Below are 19498 nucleotides of genomic sequence, written 5' to 3' on the forward strand. Positions count from 1 at the left end.
TCCAATCTCTTTTTGGTAGTCAGAATCAGTCACCTGAGCCAACCTGTTAACTCCCTCCAAAATCCAGAGAGGCACTATAGGTTACATGCCTGTTTTGGGGTGGTAAAAGGGTCTGATGCAAAAACTTACCTTTCACCTTGGAAGGAATATCTCTACATGCCCCACACCACTGGACCTTAGAAGTTTCACTGATATTAAAGGCCCATGAATTTTAGTTAGATTTATTTCATACCCTCTGACAAAAAATGTCTTATAACAAGGTTAAAGTACTTGCTACCTCTTGCTCACTAGGCCCAATCAGTATGCTATCATCCATGTAATGGACTGGGGGGTGATATCTTTCAGAAGGGAAAATAGATCAAGATCCCTGCAAACTAAATTATGACACCAGGAGAGTGAACAGTTGATGTACCCCTGAGATAGTACAGCATATTGCCAGATTTACCAACTGAAAAAAAAAAACAAAAAACTGCTTTTGGCAGACATTATGGACAGAGATGGAGAAAAAGACATTTGCCAGAACAATCGCTATCTATTAGGTATCAGGGAATGTGTTAATTTCTTTAAGCAATAAAACTACATCTGGCTAAAGCAGCTGCAATCAGAGCCACCAATTGGTTAAATTTCAATAACCCACTGGTCATTCTCCACAATCCACCTGTCTTGTGCATGTCTTCTGCAAAATGGGAGAGTTGAAGGGAGATGTGGTGGGAAACACCAGCCCTGCATCCTTCAAATCCTTAATGGTGGCACTAACCTTTTGCAATCCCTCCAGGAACATGGTATTGCTTTTAATTTATTATTTTGCTAGGGAAGGATAGTTCTAGTGGCTTCCCCTTGTCCTTTTTCACCATGATAGTCTTTATTCTATAGGTCAAGGAACCAATGTGGGGTTTCTGCCCGCTTTTCAGTATGTCTGTTCCAACTATGCATTCTAGAACTGGGGAAATATCACAAGATAGATTCAGGGATCCATTGGGCCTACTGTAATATAGACCTGTGCTAAAATTCCACTGATCATCTGATATCTAAAAGCTCCATCTCTGACTGTGGGGCCACAGTAATGGCTTAGAGTCTCCTGGAATTAGTGTTAGTTCAGAGCCTTTGTCCAATAATCCCCAAATGTCTGATTATTTCCTTCCACCAATAGAGGGTTACCCTGGTAAAAGGCCATAGTTCCTTTTGGGGATGGCTGAGAGAAATATTAGTAGTATACATTTTCAGTAGTGTACTGAAGTCATACCTCAAGGGGATCCAGCTTCCCCTTCATTCAAATTTTTCTGGGTGTGGAAACTGGCTCATGTCCGGGAATTGATTGAAGGGACATGGCTTTCTGTTCTTATGATTCAGGTTAGACTTATTTACTTGACCTAGAACTTTTCTACTTGTACAGATCAAGTAAGAATTTAGCAGGCTTTCTAGCTATTTCATTTCTAGAGACATCATGATCAATTAGCCAGTACCATAGGTCTGCGTGAGTCAGAATATTCTGATTGCTGCTTTGACTCTGGTGTCCATTATAGTAACCACACCTACCTCGCCTGTGATGGTTGAGTACCACCACTTGGCCCTTTCTACCCTGGGATCCAGTTAATGACCTTGCATTGAGGTTTCCCAATTCAGTGACTGCAGTGCCCACTGTGAGGTCTGGTGTACAGAGAAGACTAATTACAGAGATTTTCAAGGACACCAGGGCTCCCCTTACAAATTTATTCCTCACAGTCCTGCTGAAATGTATGTCTTCTGGACCCTCCTAATTTCGGTAAGTCACTCTTAAATGGTAAATCTACTCTCTAACACTGTAATGTCCCTAAGCCTTTGGATCCCTTCCTCTACAAAGCATGTCTGGTATTTCCAACTCACTCACAGGGTCATCTCTTGATCCATGTTTCAGCCAACCAACCAAAGAAACTATTAGAGTCCTTTCTAAACTCCCTGAATTACAACATTAAATGCATAATCTGCTTTATGAACCTGTGTCAATAAATATAGCTTGATCCCACTTTCTGTTCCTTCCACCATTGTCCTACATCTTTAGTATCTATTCCCACATGTCCCCTAGATTTCCGTCTATATAAATTAGAAAAGTTAGCCAGATGTAATACACCTTCTCATTGGTCACACAGAATACCTCATCTTTGGGACCTGCTGGTACTTGAATCTAGTGATAGGTCTAGAAGCAAAGAGGGGTGGTTGGATGGGTTCTGAGGAGATTCAGCATTGTCATGCATGTCAAATACCTTAAGGGAGGCCATTACAGTTTTCCCAGGGAATGTAGGGTCAATCTGGTCAGTCAGGGGTGGAAAGACCAACACCACCGTGGATGACAAGGCCAGTACCACTAGAGGTGGGAATGCCACTGTGAGGAGTGAGGGGGTGAGGAGGCCCACTCTGCTGGAGATGGGGAGACTTCCTCCACTGGTAAGGAAGAATTACCAGAATTTAGAGACTCAATGTCCTCAGCTTCAGCAGAATCTTCACACAACCTCATCCCAGCTTATGATCCCGTTCTTGCCCATTCAATGCCCTCACTTTAATAGTAGACACCCTGTGAGGATGGGAGTTCAAGTTGCATTGTAATTTAACAAGTCACAGGATGAGGTTCTACATTTGGTTTTTAGCAGTTTCAGCTCTGTAGCTACAGGTGATAAGGGTCTTTCCAGGAATGCATAGTAGCTTTTAGGTCATTTGTGAAGAGCTTGAGCTGGGAATTTAAATCTCTGAACTCCTCCTTTTCTTTTGCTACTTTGTCAATAATATTAGGAGCAATCAGTCAATGTCATTATATTCATTAATTTTTCAAAAATGTCAGAAGTTCCATATACTATGTCACCTAGCTCCTTGTTTCTTATAAATAAGTGATTTATGCAGATGTTTTGCATATCTCTATAAACAGTTTACACTGTGGATTATAAGTGCTCTCTCCATACTGGAAAGAGAGTCATTAGCATCTTTAAACCTAATTAGATTAGAGAAACGATTCCATACTCTTGGTACCAAAATTGTATTAGTCTATGTTCTTCAAAGAAACAAAAGTCATAGGATATATCTGCCCATCTATTTATCTAATAATAGACATATCTATTATATCTATCTATAAAATTTTATCATCTATCAAAAGAGAGAGAGATTTATTATGAGGAATTGGCTCATGTAATTTTCAAGGCTGAGAAGTCCTATGATCTGCCATCTGCAAACTGGAGATCCAAGAAACCTGATGGTCTGAGTCCAACTGCCTGAGAACCAGGAGAGCATATGTTGTAAATCCTAGTCTAAGGGCCAGAGAAGATGAATTGAGAGGAGATGAGATGAGATGAAATGAGATATCCCACCGCAAACAGTAAGGCAGGAAAAAGGTATGAAAAGGGGAAGAATTCCTCCTTCCTCAAGCGTTTTCTCTATCCAGGCCCTCCAGGGATTGGATCATGCCCACCTATGTTGAGAAGAGCAATTCACTTTGCTAAATCCATTGATTCAAATACTAATCTCATCTGGATATGCCCTCACAGACACAGCCAGATATTATGTTTAATCTGGGCACCCTGTGGCCAGTCAAGTTGACACATAAAACTAGTTATCACAAATTAATATACCATTCTGAGCTTTATATTTTCAATTGCATATAAAAATTGATCTCCAACTCAGGATATTTAATATCCTTCTGAAATCCATTGAAATATAAAGGTTACCAATTATAGAAGAGCTACCATGTTAATCCTTAATTTCTAATTGCCTTCTAAAAATTCTTATTTGGGTCAAAAACAAGAATATTGAAATTTCTACAAAAACCAATTTGAGTAAATTTGTCATCCTAAGGAAGTCTCAGGTATTTAGTAAAGAGAAATAATGGTATTGAGCTCCTACTATGTCCTGTGCTCTTTAAGTGGATTTTCTTATTTAGTTTTCACACACACACACACACACACACACACACACACACACATTAATAAGGAAAAAAATAACTAATATTTGGAAAGTTTCATAATTTGCCACTGTCAGTTTGGAGCAGAGTTTTTCAAACCTAGCTCTAATCCCAAAGTTGTGTTTTTTACATAATAGAAACCTTCTACCCAAAGAAACAACTCTATTTGTGGAATGTTAGTGCCCATACATATATAAACATCTCATATACTTAAGTAAAAATATTCATTCTATCGTCTTTCCACTTGACATTATGGCATGAACATTTATGCATATAGGCTCTAAAATGTTAAAAGTTAACATCTTTATAATGCTTTTTCTTGGTAGTATACTTTAATTTCTTTAATTTAATTTAAACGGTTTCCAAATTCTTTTCATCATTGATTAGGCATAAGTAAGGTATTCATTCCCTTAGATTTTGATTTCTACTGAGCTATTTCTTTAAGATATAGTTTTAGTTGTGAAATTCATGGGAGTAAAAGATATGAGTATCTATATAGCTCTTACTACACTGACCCTTTTTTTTTCTCAACCAGGTGCACTAATTTAAAATGAAATATTGCTACTTTTAAAAGGAGACACTGTCAATACTCACATTCTACAATGGGAAGAACATCAAGCTTCAGGGATTTATCACTCAAATTGTTGTTGTGAATTGCCCTTGAAAAGGATAGTGACAGACCTCCTCCCCTACCCTGAATTATATTACATCCGAGAGGACTGAAATGGTCATTAATTTTTAATATTATCTCTTCTCAGGGAAGAGCATAATGAATTTTCCTTAGACGTTCTTATAGGATTGAAATCCTAGAAATTCTGGGAAGATTTCAGGGTATCTATAGTGAGCTCTGAAAAATGTTAACCAAGTTTCCAGATGAGAGTAGGTAACAGAAAAAACAGTAAATATTAAACTACCTACAATATCAATTCCTACCATAATAACAACTAATAATGCCCGTACAATGCTTTCCTGTTTAGACAGTTTCTTCCCATATGTTTGATCTCGGGTGGGGAAGAATAGATTACACTAGAATGAGGTTTGTGAGATACAGAAAACTGTGTGCCAGGGATAAGATTTGTGCCTTTGTCCTTACTGAAGTTAACAGTCTCATTGGATTAAAAATACATCATCACATTAAAAACTATGTCCCAAAGAAGGTAACATTAAATATCTAACAAGTTAAATATATGATATATCAAAATATAAAAGAAGGAAAGCTTAATTATTCTGGACTTGAGTAATCAGAGTAGTCAGTATGGCTGAGGTATGGAAACTCCTTTTCAGAGAAGTTATATATGATAAGTATCAGGAAGTTAAGCCTTCATTGCATTCTGGCCCTTCTCTAGCCTTCCCATCATCACCTCAGTGTACTTTATTCAGGCCTTTAGGAGCATCCTGAGGAGTTTCCTTTATGAAGGTCAGTCAAGTTCTGGAACCTCACACTTCCTTGTCTATCTCTGGAAGTAGAACCTTTTAGCGAAGGTTTAGTAGAAACTTTTTTTTTTAATACATGAAATAATTACCTTTTTTTTTCATAAAAGTCATATACAAAATGGACCCCAACCAGTAAGGCCTCCTCATCTCAACCTCTTTAATCAAGATTAAAACTCAGTGCATGTGTGTACTTCATCCAGCATCTGCAGGCTGCATCCATGCCTTCAGGCTCTGTTAAGGAGAGTCATCCTAAGAGTCTTCCAGCTATCCTTCTCGATGTGGTTTTCAGGACCTTCACTTTCAAAGGAGATGATGAAGAGAGCTTCCTCGCTCCAGATGGGTGCCGTGAGCAGGTAGTTCTGAATCTTCTTGTCCTTCTCGAAGGGACAATCTACCTGAGTCCATGTCATGAACTCATGGATTTGTCTGGAGATTTCCCTAAATTCCTTGAAGTTAACATTCCCATTGGGCAAGTGATTGGTATGGATTTTGTGCAGGAAGTAAATGTCCTTAACGAAAAGGTTGAATACAGGGATAACAATCTTCTCTCTGCTGTTGTTGGCCATCTGGGACCTTTGTGTGGCCCCCTGCAGGGCCGTGCGGTAGTTGCAGAAGTTGCTGGATGGGTCCATGTGGTGCTCCAAGATGTCAAACTTGGCCATCTTGACTTTGGACCACGTTTTCTTAAGCCTCGCCACAGGACTGAGGTTCATGCCAGAGATGATGGACATCATAGAGTTGAAATTCCCGATATTAAAGTGCTTCTGGGCCACAGCAAGAAAGAACTCTAGCATGTGAGTCCAGTGCTTCTTCTTCACCACCTGGCACACCTCAGTGGCCACTAGCATGCTAAGGCAGTTGAACCACTGTCACAGGCTTCCAGGCTATATGTCTTGGTCAGGTCCCCTTGGCACCGGTGCTTGTCCCAAGAGTTCATGTGGCTGACGATCTGCATCAGATCCTCAGAGTGAATGCTATTGATCCTCTCCAGCTCAATATGAGTCAGCTGCTGGGCCAGCACCAGGGGGTCAAAGCACACACCCAGGATGTCCTTCTGAGTGGCTGGTGGCTTAGCCTTGAGGAAAGACCCTTTGTCCATGGCTGGTGAGGGAAGCTTTTCCCACAGCTCCTGAAGCTGGCTCTGGGCAGCCGGCTACAGCAGCAGGCTCTGTGTCGTTTGGGAAATAGCCTTCTTCACTGTGCCATTCTCCTCATTACACTGTGTGACCCGGTGGGTAATAGTCTTCGGTTCAACCATGGCCTTCTCATCCTGGAAGTCACAGGAGAAGGCCTCTGTCCACTCCTTTAACAGCTGCACAGTCTTGGCTGAGAAGGACTTCAGCTTGGCCAAAGAGGTATGCCAATGATCCTCTACCACTCTGTAGCAAAGGATTTCTCCTGCATCGAAACCATCCATGTTTAAAAATCTTGCCCAGTCTGAGTGTAGAAAATAGCAAGCTATAAGGATGGATGGTGAAAGCAGCTATTGATTCAAGTAGACAGCTAAGTATGGCCATTCATTCAACCAATACTTACTGAGCACTAACAAGGCATCTGGCACTGGGTACTTAAACACATTACTGAGATATGAGGGAAAATGTAGTATTTGATTCCAAATATAAAACAGAATAGATTCATACAATTTATCCACAGTAAGAACAAAGAAAATTATTTATTCCAAACCCTTTATCATGAATATCAAGTAACTAAGACACCAAAAGTCACTTACTCAATAGGTGGTTAGTATCAAAGCCAAATTTTAGAACCTAGATCATTTTATTCTTTGCCAATCCATCTTACCCAAGGGTTCCAGGAAGACATTATCATCACCTTTCTTTATTGAAACTTTCAATCTTCTTCTCTGAAAGAAAATGTGAAAAATGTCTTTCAGTGCACAAGTAGGCTTTATCTTTTTTCTTATTATTTTATTCCAAGACTATTAGTTCCTCACCATCTAATACTTATTCTTTAATGAAATGAACTTGAATAACTGGGTAAACATCTACAATGTTTAACAAACTATTGTCATACTTTAAATAATGGCAAAACTACCAAAGCCGTATTGTTCAATAAGAGAGCCACTGGCCACAATTTAAATTACATACAATTATCCACTTTCTCAGTTGCGGTAACTACATTTCACGTGTTCAGTAGCCACATGTAGCCAGTGGCCACCATATTGAACAGTGCAAATATAGAACATTTCCATCATTGTAAAAAGCTCTATTGCAAAGTATCACATTAAAACAAAGAACCAGCTTCCCACCTGGCACTGTAAGGAATGAATTAAATTGCAAAATGTATTTTTTAATACATTCTGCCTTGAGTAATAAGATATTTACATAAGGATATGCAGGAAGAGAGATTTTACTGAGAAGCAGTACAAGAGAGATACAATCATATTGTGTTCTTCTGCTTTCCTGCTTGCAAACTAAATGCTTAAGTGGCATTCTTTGAATGCCTCAGATGCTCAGAATCTTTTCCTCCATATAACTAGATTTGAAATCTTTTCCATAAGTCCTGTGAAATGGTTTATGTATAAATAACACGAATATTCACTATAGTATTCATTCTCTTACACATATTAAATATAAAACAAGTAAATAATATATACTAAAGAAAACACATATGATTATTTAGGAAGGAAAGTTATTTCCAAGTGAATATTCAAATTAAGAACTATAAAAGAAAAGGTAACACTTTTGACTGAAAATAGTAAATTGGGCACAGCCTATTTTCATATTAGAGAATTTTGGAGAAAATCATGGAAGCATAAAAATATTTTTATATAATAATATTTATAGTGGCAAATTTTTTTTAAACTTAAATGGTCTTCAGGAAAATATTAACAAAATAAAATCATCACTTCCATACAAAACGATATTATATATACATAAAGGGGGGTGACCAAAACAACTGAAAGTGTAGTCTTCTCCCAAAAAGGAACAATGTGATTCCACAAAGGAAAATAAAAAGTGTTAGTATACTGTCTGTCCTTCTCTGTCTCTGCCTCTCTGTCTCTGTCTCATTCTCTCTCCTCACCTGTCTTTGTTGATTGTTTATTGATAGTGGATATGCACTACTATTATAACAGGAAACGTGCAATACACTTTATAAATAAAGAATAGAAGGCATTTTCCCTACTTGGGTATCGTTATAGTAGAAAGTTCAAATAACAAGTGCATGAATGTATGAGCTAATGAATACATGTAGAAATAAATATAACTCCCTTTCCAAACACATTTGGAATATTATTATCCTAAGTCATAATTTTGGAACACCACTAGCAGATGAAATAGAGTTTACTTTTGAGATTATAACAAACAAATCTGTAAGAAATCAAGCTTTCAGTAGTTACTAACCTTGCTTAATAGTGTAAAAGGGCCAATAAAAAGAGCAAGGCAAGTTGAGAAAGAAATAATGGAACCGAGGATACATAGATTTATACTACAGCAGTGTGTCAGGATAGTTAGAGGACTATTCCCAAAGTTTGAATTTTAAATGAGTTTAAAAAAAAAAAACCTTGGAAAGTGAAACTTACTTTAATCAATAGTGCTAAACATAGCAGTCTACATTTCTGTTAGTCTGGTTATCAGCTTTTAGGATCTCTACTTTTTTTCAAATATTTACTGTGCAAATCACAGGCAATAAGTTAATTTTCTAAAGGACACCTTTTAAAACAAACTGAAAATTTGTAAATTTCTCTCTCCTTTACTTTGAACCTTAATGAGATCAGGATCACATGATTACTATAAGAAAGAATAGATGAGAGGGTAGTGGGAGGGGGGGAAAGTTCTAAACCATTTCAGTGGAGTAAAGATCAATTTCATTTTAATATAATTTTTAATGGTTGTTCAAACTCATAATGCACCCACACAAAAGCCTTCAGTTAATGTGTGTGTATTTTGAGCAGTTCCCCTCTTCGACCCTCCAGTTTAATTTCCGTCCTTCAAATGAGATGAATGGAGCGTGAAGCAGGTCATATCTCAATGCTGACACATGGGTTGCAGACAGAACTCACAGCCTAGAGAAGCAGCCAGTTTGGAGATTAAATCAAAGCAGCTCTGAATAGATGGGAGGTCAGCCAGGGCCAGCTTTGACATTTGATAGGACCTTGTGATCAATCAGGCCTTTCTTCGCTCTCCCAGGTTTCCTTATGACAGGGGCCCTAAAAAACAGATGGGATATGTTACAAAGTGCAGGAGAAGCACTAGATTGTGAAAGGAGATAGGTGTCAATACTATCAAAGGGACAACTGTTATTTGAAGCAGCCAGCAAATCAGAAGGCTCTGTTTTGCTGAAATTGCAATGCGAAAGTTTTGCCTTTCACAATGTGAAATCTGAGCCTTCAGAATGGAGAGATAATTTTTCAAATGCTTTTCAAAATTTCTTACTTTCTATGCATTAAACTGGAAACTTTGAACTTTCTGAATATTATAAGATTGAATTTTAGCCAAGCTTCACTCTGTGAATAAGCTGTGTTTCCAGCAAAGCCAAGCTTGCTTGTTGCTCTATGTGTGTGTTTGTCTTTGGAAAACACATGCACACACATACACACACACACACACACACACACACACACACACACACACACACACAAATAAAACAAAGACATGATAACCTTTGGAAGAAAGGAATCAGAGGGTATTAATGTGGAGCACTTACTGGGCAGGGACCTGAGCTTGGTTTCAGGAAATCCCAGTCACGTCGCCAAGGGGGTCATAAAAAATGAATGGCCCCAGAGCACCACTGTGACAGACTGTTTCAGCGAGTGGTAATGGGCCATCTCTAGGATGAAAGGCCATGTATTTATAACTGTGCAGGCTACCAGGTATCACACCATTCATTATGCCTGCCTGATTTAAGGGAGATGCCATTTACCAGGATGACATGAGAGCAAATTATTTCCAGGAATATCACAGCTCTCTCCCCCACCCCTCATCTACCTCTCCATCTTTCCCACCCCCATCCCAGCCATAGAAACACCTGCTTATATTCATACAAGCATGAGCACATTCTCTGAAATTTTCCTGTCAGAGAACATTTCATACTCAGAGCTAACTTCTCCAAAACTTCTCACTGCAATTTACTTTGGGATGGGAAAGTTAGAATGTGGGAGCCTGACCTAGGGAAGTCTCAAATAAGGAGGAAGGGCACAGAGTCACTCTACTACCTTTCTTCCATGAAATATTTGACTGGAGCCCGAAAGCCAAGACAACTGTTGGGCTGATTTGTAAAGTGAGTTACATTTTCACTTGACATGGACTCCATCTTTACAGAGAAGGTTGGCATTTTGAGTGGCATTTTGTTTCTTGGCCACTGACAGTGGTCAGTCATCAATCAAATGTGCAAAATTACTCAACCTCTGTGGACTATTTCTGATGAGAATTTAACCAACTGCAAAAAATTTTAAGTTATTGTCCAGCATTAATATTTTATATTGTCTTGAATACTTGATGAAAGTCTAATAAGACAGAAGCATAATAAACAAAATATTCCACCAACACATCCTGTATTCTGGTAAAAATAATTAATCTCAGGGAACTTGAGGTAGCTAACTCAGATAATAGCAATGTCAAGGATTGCATTTTGAAAAAAATGAGATTTAAATCTAACAGAAGAGTCATCATAAGTGTTTATAATATATGATTTATGTCCCTTAAAGTGTTAAATGAAAAAATAAACTTTAAATTTCATATTAGTCTGTTGGGGAGAAGATAGATATAACATACTTGGATTTTAACCAAGTTAATTCAGCTGTGGCCTTAATATAACTCAAATACATCAGTGATTATAATAAGGTTTCTACAACAGTGTTTTCATGGTCTGTATCACAGCCTCCTTTAAAGAGTTGGTACAGTTATTCTGATGAAAGTTTCCAGAGAGTATCATAACACAACCGTGAGACCTTTGGATTAGTAAATGTGAGTGTGTATGTACGTGTGTGTATTTAATCTATGCAAATCATGCCCTGATTCTGGCCCCCAAGAGCTCAGATGTTTGTGAGAAGTTAGAGATTATTTACAGAGGGCATTTTTTTGAATAATTTTGTCATTGAAATGTGACACAAATCTTCCAAAATGGTAATTCTCTCTAGCAAGCTAATCCTTCAAGAGGTTTTTATGTCTCCAAGAAAGCTGTGTGTAATCAAAAGACTCTACAAAATACATGTGGGTTTGAGTCACTCTCTAGAATTCCATTTAACTATTGCCAGCTCCAGGAACAGCCACAATTTCCTTGTCTCTTGTGCACATCAGATAAAGAATTCAGAAAGAATTGGCAGTTGGCAGGTGAGTAGCTGAAAGAGGAAGGAAAAAAGCTTTACTGGTGTTTCCCAATTAATTTTCTTTTCAAGTGAAAGTCTGAAAAGAAAAATAAGAAAACTGGAAATGACCTAAAAACTCTGGTGTGATAAGATAAACTTTGGCCTGACCATCACCCTGTGACTTAATGCATAGTCTGAGAATGAGAAAATGGACCGAAAAAACAAACAAAACAACCAAAAGCCAAAAAAAGAGACAAACCATGGACTGTATTTCCAACAATTATTTTTTTAATTATACTGAAACTTAAAAGTGAGAAGTAGAAGGAATTTGGTCTTGAAAAAAAATAAGTCTGTGGGAAAATTAGTGAGAGGAAAAGCAAATAGAAACAAATATTTAGTTAAGAACCTTAACTCAAAATTCCATTTTTAAAAATTGTACTAACGCCAAAACCTTAACGAAAGAGCCGTTTTTTTCAAATAGGGCAAAGACACCTGTTAATATCAAGGAATCCATTATATTTTATACTTCAATTATCTTTTAAAAATAATGAAGAAATGAGTCAATGGTATTTTTCAGAATGACCCTAGATGCATAACTTAAGACATGTGTTCTGGCACATGACAGTTTACTGTATGTCAAGCTCCCTTTTCCTTAGTGAGGAACAAAGAGGTGGCAGTCTTGGTTTCAGGCAAAGGCAGGGAGTTTTTGTTCCATTCAGCCAAATGTCTCTGTGAACCCTGAGACTGATCCCTCAGGATCGTGTACTCCTGATTCTGAAAATCAATATAACTGGCCAGTTCAAATATCTCCCACGTTCTAAACAACATTTCAGATGCTAAAGTTTTCCGAGGGGCAGAGGCTATAACCTGGTGACAAAGTTTATTTCATCCTGGGCATTCACCCCTCTCTTCAAAAACATCATGAGCTCAGCTTTGAGAAAGTAGTCTGTTTAGATTCTAAACCCCTCTCCAGCTACATCCATGAAGACATGGAAAGGGCTTGCCATAGTTCTGTTCCATAAGTATTGTGCCATGGAAAATCTACTCATTACAGCATATTAACTTGTTTATAAGAGGTACAGGAGATCATCTTTGCCTGGGGTTATTAAGAGCTCAGGCCTTGCAGGGGCACCTGGGTGGCTCAGTCAGTTAAGCGTCTGACTTTGGCCCAGGTCATGATCTCATGGTTTGTGGGTTCAAGCCCCACGTCGAGCTCTGCGCTGACAGCTCAGAGCCTGGAGCCTTCTTTGTATTCTGTGTCTCCCTCTCTCCCTGCCCCTCCCCTGCTCATGCTCTCTCTCTCTCTCTCTCTCTCTCAAACATGAATAAACATTAAAAAAAAAAAAAAAGCTCAGGCCTTGCAGAAAGGTAGGCCTGAGTTCAAAGTTCAGATCCACCTCTTACCAATGTGTCATACTGGGCAAGTCTCTTTAAAGTAGGAATAGTAATGATCCTTACTTCAAATAATAATAATGGCATTGGGCAAGTCTCTTTAATGTAGGAATAATAATACCAATACCTTGATGTAAGAATTACCTAGGGGCGCCTGGGTGGCTCAGTCGGTTAAGCATCCGACTTTGGCTCAGGTCATGATCTCATGGTTTGTGGGTTCGACCCCCGAGTCGGACTCTGTGCTGACAGCTCAGAGCCTGGAGCCTGCTTCAGATTCTGTGTCTCCCTCTCTCTCTCTGACCCTCCCCCGTTCATGCTGTCTCTCTCTGTCTCAAAAATAAATAAATGTTAAAAAAAAATTTTTTTAATAAAAAATAAAAAAAAAAAGAATTATCTAAAAGGATTATATAAAAAGCAATTTTCACAGTTCCTGGTACAGAAAAAACAAGCCAACAAGTGAGCTATTGTTAGGTATTGATGCAGCCCATTTATCTTTGAGCATTCTAACCCGGGAGAAGTCTAAGGACACAACAGAACATCACACTCTAATGACATTTTTAGCTATCATTTTATAATTAAAGGAATCAATTAATCAAAAGATCAAGTAAGACAGTGGAAAGATAGGAGACAGAAACTTGGGGTTAGCCTTCTTCAAATGGTGCATAAATGTTCATTGACAAGATCATCCTGTTAAAGATTGGAATTGCCCCTTCACAAAACATTATATAATCGCAATTAGAATTTAAGAGTGCAGACTATCCTCTGGAATAGAAGGTATTTTTTACCCATTTCTGTATAGCAAATTATCCTAACACATAGAGGCTGAAAATTATGAAACATTTGTTGTCCAATAGTTCTTGTGGATCAGGAATCCAGGAGCAGCTTCCTGGCTAGTTTTAGCTCAGCATCTCTTATGAGCTATAATCAAGGTTTTGGCTGGGGATGCAGTGATCTCAAGGATTGACTGGGGAGGACCTGCTTCCAACCTTACTCACGTGGCAGTTGGCAAACCTCAGAAGGTCCACTTTCAAGTTCACTCCCATGGAACTTGCCACAGGCTGCCTCATGACATGGCAGCTGGATTTTCCCAGATTGAGACATTCAACAGATAGTGAGAGAGTCTCCCAAATGGAAACCACAACTTTTTATAACCTCAGCTCAGAACTGACATCCTATCACTTCTGCTGTATTCTGCTTGTTAGAAGTGAGTCAATAAACCCAAACACTACTCAGCAGGAAGACACTACACCAGAGTGTGAATCCCAGGAGGCAGGGATCACTGGGAGGCACCCATAGTCCATTCTCTGGTTCTCAATGTAAAATGTTCGTCCTGCTCCCAAAGAGTTCAAAATTCTCAATATCTACTCAAACCCCAGAATCTCATCATCTGAATCAGGTCCAAGTATGGATGAGGTCCCTCAAGTATAATTCCTCAAACATAACTTGTCAAGTATATTTCCTTGCGATCTGCAGACCTGGGAAGCAAAAGAGACAAATTATCTGCCCCCCACCCCCTGCAACATGCAATGGTAGGCCTGGCATGGGATAGCCATTATAGACAGTCATGTTCAAAGACCAAGGTAGGAAACACAGGGGAATTACTGGTCCCATGCAATTCTGAAATTCAGCTAAGCAAATTGATGTTGAAAGTCTTTGGTTAGTTCTCCTATCCCAAGTAATTTTTCATGTTTTCCCACTCTGCCCTCTGGGCTCCTCGTTCCCCCCTCTTAGCTATCTTAACATTTTCACAAAAAGTAGCAGGTGCTAAAATTCTGAGGATTCAAAGGCCAACTCTCCTCATTCTGTACTGTTTCTGTCCCTCTCAGCCCAAGCTGGTGATGTTTGTGCAGATTTCTCCTTTGAGAACTTTGTGAGTCCCTTATGACGTCTTGGGGTCAAACCCGATAGACAAAAGCCACACCTATAACCTCTTCTGGATAAACCCCTCTCTATCTTGGGCTGCTGCTGAGATGCCTGAAAGACAAGGCCCTGAAAGTTCCTAGAAGTAGTTTGATGGAGAGACCCTCTGTGGTACCCTTTAATCTCTTTAGAGGGCCTTCAATCTGACTGAAGTTCATCTGAGGCACCACTTTAGACCTTTTTGAGATTTGAATAAGATATTCTATGGCCGTACGTTGCACTTTATCTTCTTTAACACAGTGTTTTTCTGGCATCGCCCTGGATTAAATCCTTGCTCAGACCTTTTTCCTTTTCTCCTTCCTTCCTTTTTTTTTTTTTTTTTTAATTTTAGCATCATCCTGGACCACCTGAAGCATCTTAGAGCTTTCAAACCCTCAATTCCCAGCTTTTGTGTTTGTTTGTGTCCACCCCTTACCTGAGTTTCTCTCTCCTGCATCTCACATTTTACTTCAAACAAGAAGAAATCAGGTGGTAAGGAAACACTTTGGAAATCTCCTTAGCTTGGACCATTTCTGTACTTTACGCCAGTTTCCAGTAAGATTCTCCTCCTACTCCTTTTAAGTTCTCACTGCCAGCCACCACGTAATTCAAAATTCTACAAAGAGCATATTCAAGGCACTTAAAACTTTTAGTGATATTCCCCTCAAAAATGTTACAGTGTTTCCAACTTCCGCATACTGCCTCATTCCACTGCCACTCCCACATTTCAGGTTTTGCTATGGCAGCACCTTAGCCCATTTCCAGGTACCAAAGTCTGTGTCAGACAGAGGTTAGAATTCATTCAGTATTTAGACATTAAAGTGGGTGGGTAGGTAGGTAGGCAGGGAGACAGATTTCAAAAAAGGAAAAAAAAAAAGGATTAGACCTTATACAATCCTAAGAGATGGTGAATCAGCCTCCACAAGGCTATTGTCTTTAATCTGACACTGAAACTTGAAGTCTAAGGCAACCAGTTGGAAAGGGAAGATTGATTTAAAGTTGGTCAAAGACAAGCTGGAATCACAAACATGACTTGAGCCCATGAAACTACAAAATGTGTGTGTTCTTATTGCCTCTGACTTTGGTGGTGTGAATACACTGATGAAGTGAGGGCTCTTGGTCATACAGATAAAACACACACCTGGTCCAGGAGTCAAGTAAAGCTAAAGGAAAAGCCATATGAGGTGGAGCTGTGGCAGGCCTGGCTGCTGCGTCACATCAATGAGGTGAGCCAGAACATGAGCAACACACAGACTAGCTGTGACATGGCGATTGCTTCATTTCTACCCTCCAAATTCCCCACAAGAACTTCCCTTGTGTCCCATCTTCATAGAAAACATAAGAGCGAAGGGAATTTTAAGGAATGTAGTTCAGCCTAGCCAAGTGGATATATTAAAAAGCCACAGTACACTCCTTTAGTAATGTATGTATCTCTCACTTTTAAGAAAATTTTGTACATTTCACCTACTCAGTAAATGTTAGGCACTAAGTGAGGTGCTAGGAACACAAGAATGAACAAAGAAAAAATTCCAGTTTTCTTGGAGTTTGTTCTTTATCTCAGGAGGATGGACAATAAACAAAACATAGAATAAATAAGTAAAATTACATCCTACCTGAAAAGGCAGAAAATGCTATAAAAATCAGGATAAGGGGATTGGGACTGTAGGCTGAGAAGGGAGGTCAGGGGTCTCATTGAGAAGGTGGCATTCATGCAAAGAGTTAGGGAGATGAAGAAGTACACCACGCAGGTATCTAAAGGGAATACCCTTACTGCCTAGAAAATGGTAGATAGTCAACAAATGAATGTATAAAAGACAATACAATGGAACGAATGAATGAATAAAATGGAAACAAACATAATAGGAAGACATAAGCCAATGGATGAGTTTCTGAAAGGAAGAACACTATTTCCCCACAAGCTTTTCACCTACATATCTTACTAACAGATGAGTCATACTGAGGAAATATTTCTGCTTGTTGCAGTTAGGATTTTTTTGGCTGCAAATATCTTGGCCAACTTCAAAATCAAATTCATTGCAGTGATGTGAAGTCACTGATGAAATCAAAGAAACTGATTAGCCAGGCCTAAGGGAAGAAGAAATCAGGACAATTCACACGGTCTACTTAAGAGGATTAATGGATCAGTGAGAACTCTTTTCAGGGTGCCACCAGCGAACTGAATCACTAGCCATGGTCCATTTTTGTGTCAAAATCTTCTGTTCAAGACTCAAATTCTTGCAACAGTGTCTTACTCTTCAAGTTTGGGTCACAAGTCCACTCACAAAAAGGCAGGAAAACTGGACTGACAGTGTCACCAAGATCACGTGAGACAGGGTGGTTAGTTTGCCAAAGGAAAAACATATGCCATTGCCAAATGAAGCAGGAAAGGATATTGGGTGGATAAAAGTAATAGATGCTCACCATCTCTATCAAAACTCTTTGTAACTGGCTGATTGCCTGCTATATGAAAATAATGAGTGAAGAGACTCCTCATGGTGCATGGAATTCCAAAGGTGTCAATGTAATTTAGACCTAAAGACAGCCACATAGGAAATCGTTCTATTTCTGTCCCCGGTGCTAGGGACATCTTTTATGTCCAGGGTGCCTCATGCTTTACCTAGTTGGCAATCTTACATAGAAACAAGAAGAGGAAGGTAAGGTAAGGAAGAGATGTCTTGAACTAAACAGGATGATTAGAAACACCTATCTCCTATAGACACGGACTAGGAAGATAAATTATCATTCTGAGATCACAGAAAATGCCAAGAGCATTGCAGATAGGATAAACATTCAGACTTTGGGGCTGCCGTGACTGTAGATAAGATTATTTGTTTCTTCTCAGTCTATTTATGTCAATTTCTTCCTGTTCCATTGCTAACATTCCTCTGCCTGTACATTTAAAAAATATTAATTCAGAACATGTATCTTTCCTTTCTTCTCTAAAATGTCTCTGGCTATGTGATATTTTCACACAAAGAAGCTATATTTGGCATTCAAAAATTGCTTTTCTTCCTGCTGGCAAGAAGAATTCACTCACTACCTACTAGTGCAAAACACTTATTTTGCTTAAGAAAAGAAAAAAAGGAGCTTCCTCCAAATGATACAGAAAGAAAATAGATATTAAATTTTAAAGAGGACAAAATGATTCCTCCTCCTTGAACATTTTCCAGAACAATACACTGCTCCTGTCTGTTGTTTCAGAGGCTAATAGTTACATAAATGCCTTTCGGGTAGCATTATTTCCATGGTATCATCATCTTAGGCACAAAAGGAGTAGGCAGCGGTATAATGACTCACTTTTTAACCACGCCCTGATTTATATCCAGAGCTCCCCAAAGGAGAAAATACTGCATTGTTTGTTTGTTTTTTCAAATTTCTTTCCTTGTTTCCTTGTTATTTTTCCTTTTTTAAATCTTTATTAAGTTCTGTTCAATGTGTACAAGGGACCCCTATGTCCATACCAGCAATATAAGGACAAAATTAGGCCAAGAATCAAAAGACTGGAATTCCCTTTGGTCTAGCACCTTAGTGGATATGCTGAAACTAATATGTGCCCTAAAGGGAAGGGGGGGGGGTGGGAAATGGGGACTTTGTAAAAAGGATTTGCCCAATTTGATGCTCAAATAGATATAATAGGGGTTAGACTGAAAGGTCACTTTATTTAATCTCTTCCTTTAAATTCCTGGTCGTATGGCAATTTAGATCTTAACCACTCTTTGTTAGAAAAATCTGTGAACTTAAGTATCTGGTGAAAAATAAACTTGGCTAAATGTCTGTCACTAAATTTAGGCATAGAATGTTATTGCATTTTTACTAGCGTCTTTGCTGGATTTTTTGTGAGACCTGACTCTGGAAATTCTGCAAGCCATCCTAGTTTTTCAAAATTAGTAAGGTACCATTTAGAACACATAAACTCTTGGGCTACTGATTAGTGAACAGCTAGTCTGGAAAATTAAAAATGCCCTCCATAAAGTGTTATGAGAATAGGGATTTTAAAAAATCTTTTTTCTTCATATGGAGAGGGCCAGACTCAACTAATGAGCAATTGAAAGAGTCAATTATTATCCTATGAGATTAGAGGTCTATAACAGAAAATAAAAAGCAAGCTACTATAAATGGCATCAGAATACAATAAAACAAAATTCTACAGTGAATAGGCAGTCCCCGGTTGAGTGATGCCTTCCACTAACAAGATGAGATGATCTGGAATTACACCAAAACACTGAAGAGATCTTGCCTTGCCTTATATGTCTCCAGGATCTATTTCCTCTTATGATAAAGAATTTGAAGGGTGCCTGGGTGGCTCAGTCGGGTAAGCAACCAACTTTGGCTCAGCTCATGATCTTGTGTTTGTGAGTTCAAGCTCCGCATGGGGCTCTGTGCTGACAGCTCAGAGCCTGGAGCCTGTTTCAGATTCTGTGTCTCCCTCTCTCTCTGACCCTCCCCCGTTCATGCTCTGTCTCTGCCTATCTCAAAAATAAATAAACGTTAAAAAAAAAAAAAAAACAAAGGGAGAAAAAGTATTCTGTGAGTCTGAAGCTAGAGTCAGGATCCAACGTAACAGTCACCAGAATGAAAAGATTTCA

General features: G+C 38.8%; 1 long non-coding RNA gene and 1 pseudogene across 1 annotated transcript in view; both read right to left on the reverse strand.

Moving 5' to 3' along the window:
• The window catches only part of LOC144617368 (uncharacterized), a 46780-nt gene extending 37261 nt beyond the window's left edge, over positions 1-9519 (reverse strand). Inside the window, exons 1-2 of the long non-coding RNA XR_013557770.1 lie at positions 9378-9519; positions 7157-7217 (exon numbers count right to left, since the gene is read on the reverse strand). This is a non-coding gene — a long non-coding RNA (uncharacterized LOC144617368). The remainder of the gene's footprint in view (positions 1-7156; positions 7218-9377) is intronic.
• Positions 5581-6773, reverse strand: LOC132684278 (ras-GEF domain-containing family member 1A pseudogene; annotated as a pseudogene).
• Positions 9520-19498: the final 9979 nt, after the last annotated feature.

The sequence above is a fragment of the Panthera onca genome, chromosome C2 (assembly GCF_046562875.1).
Source record: "Panthera onca isolate mPanOnc1 chromosome C2, mPanOnc1 haplotype 2, whole genome shotgun sequence".
In the NCBI taxonomy this organism is placed as follows: Eukaryota; Metazoa; Chordata; class Mammalia; order Carnivora; family Felidae; genus Panthera; species Panthera onca.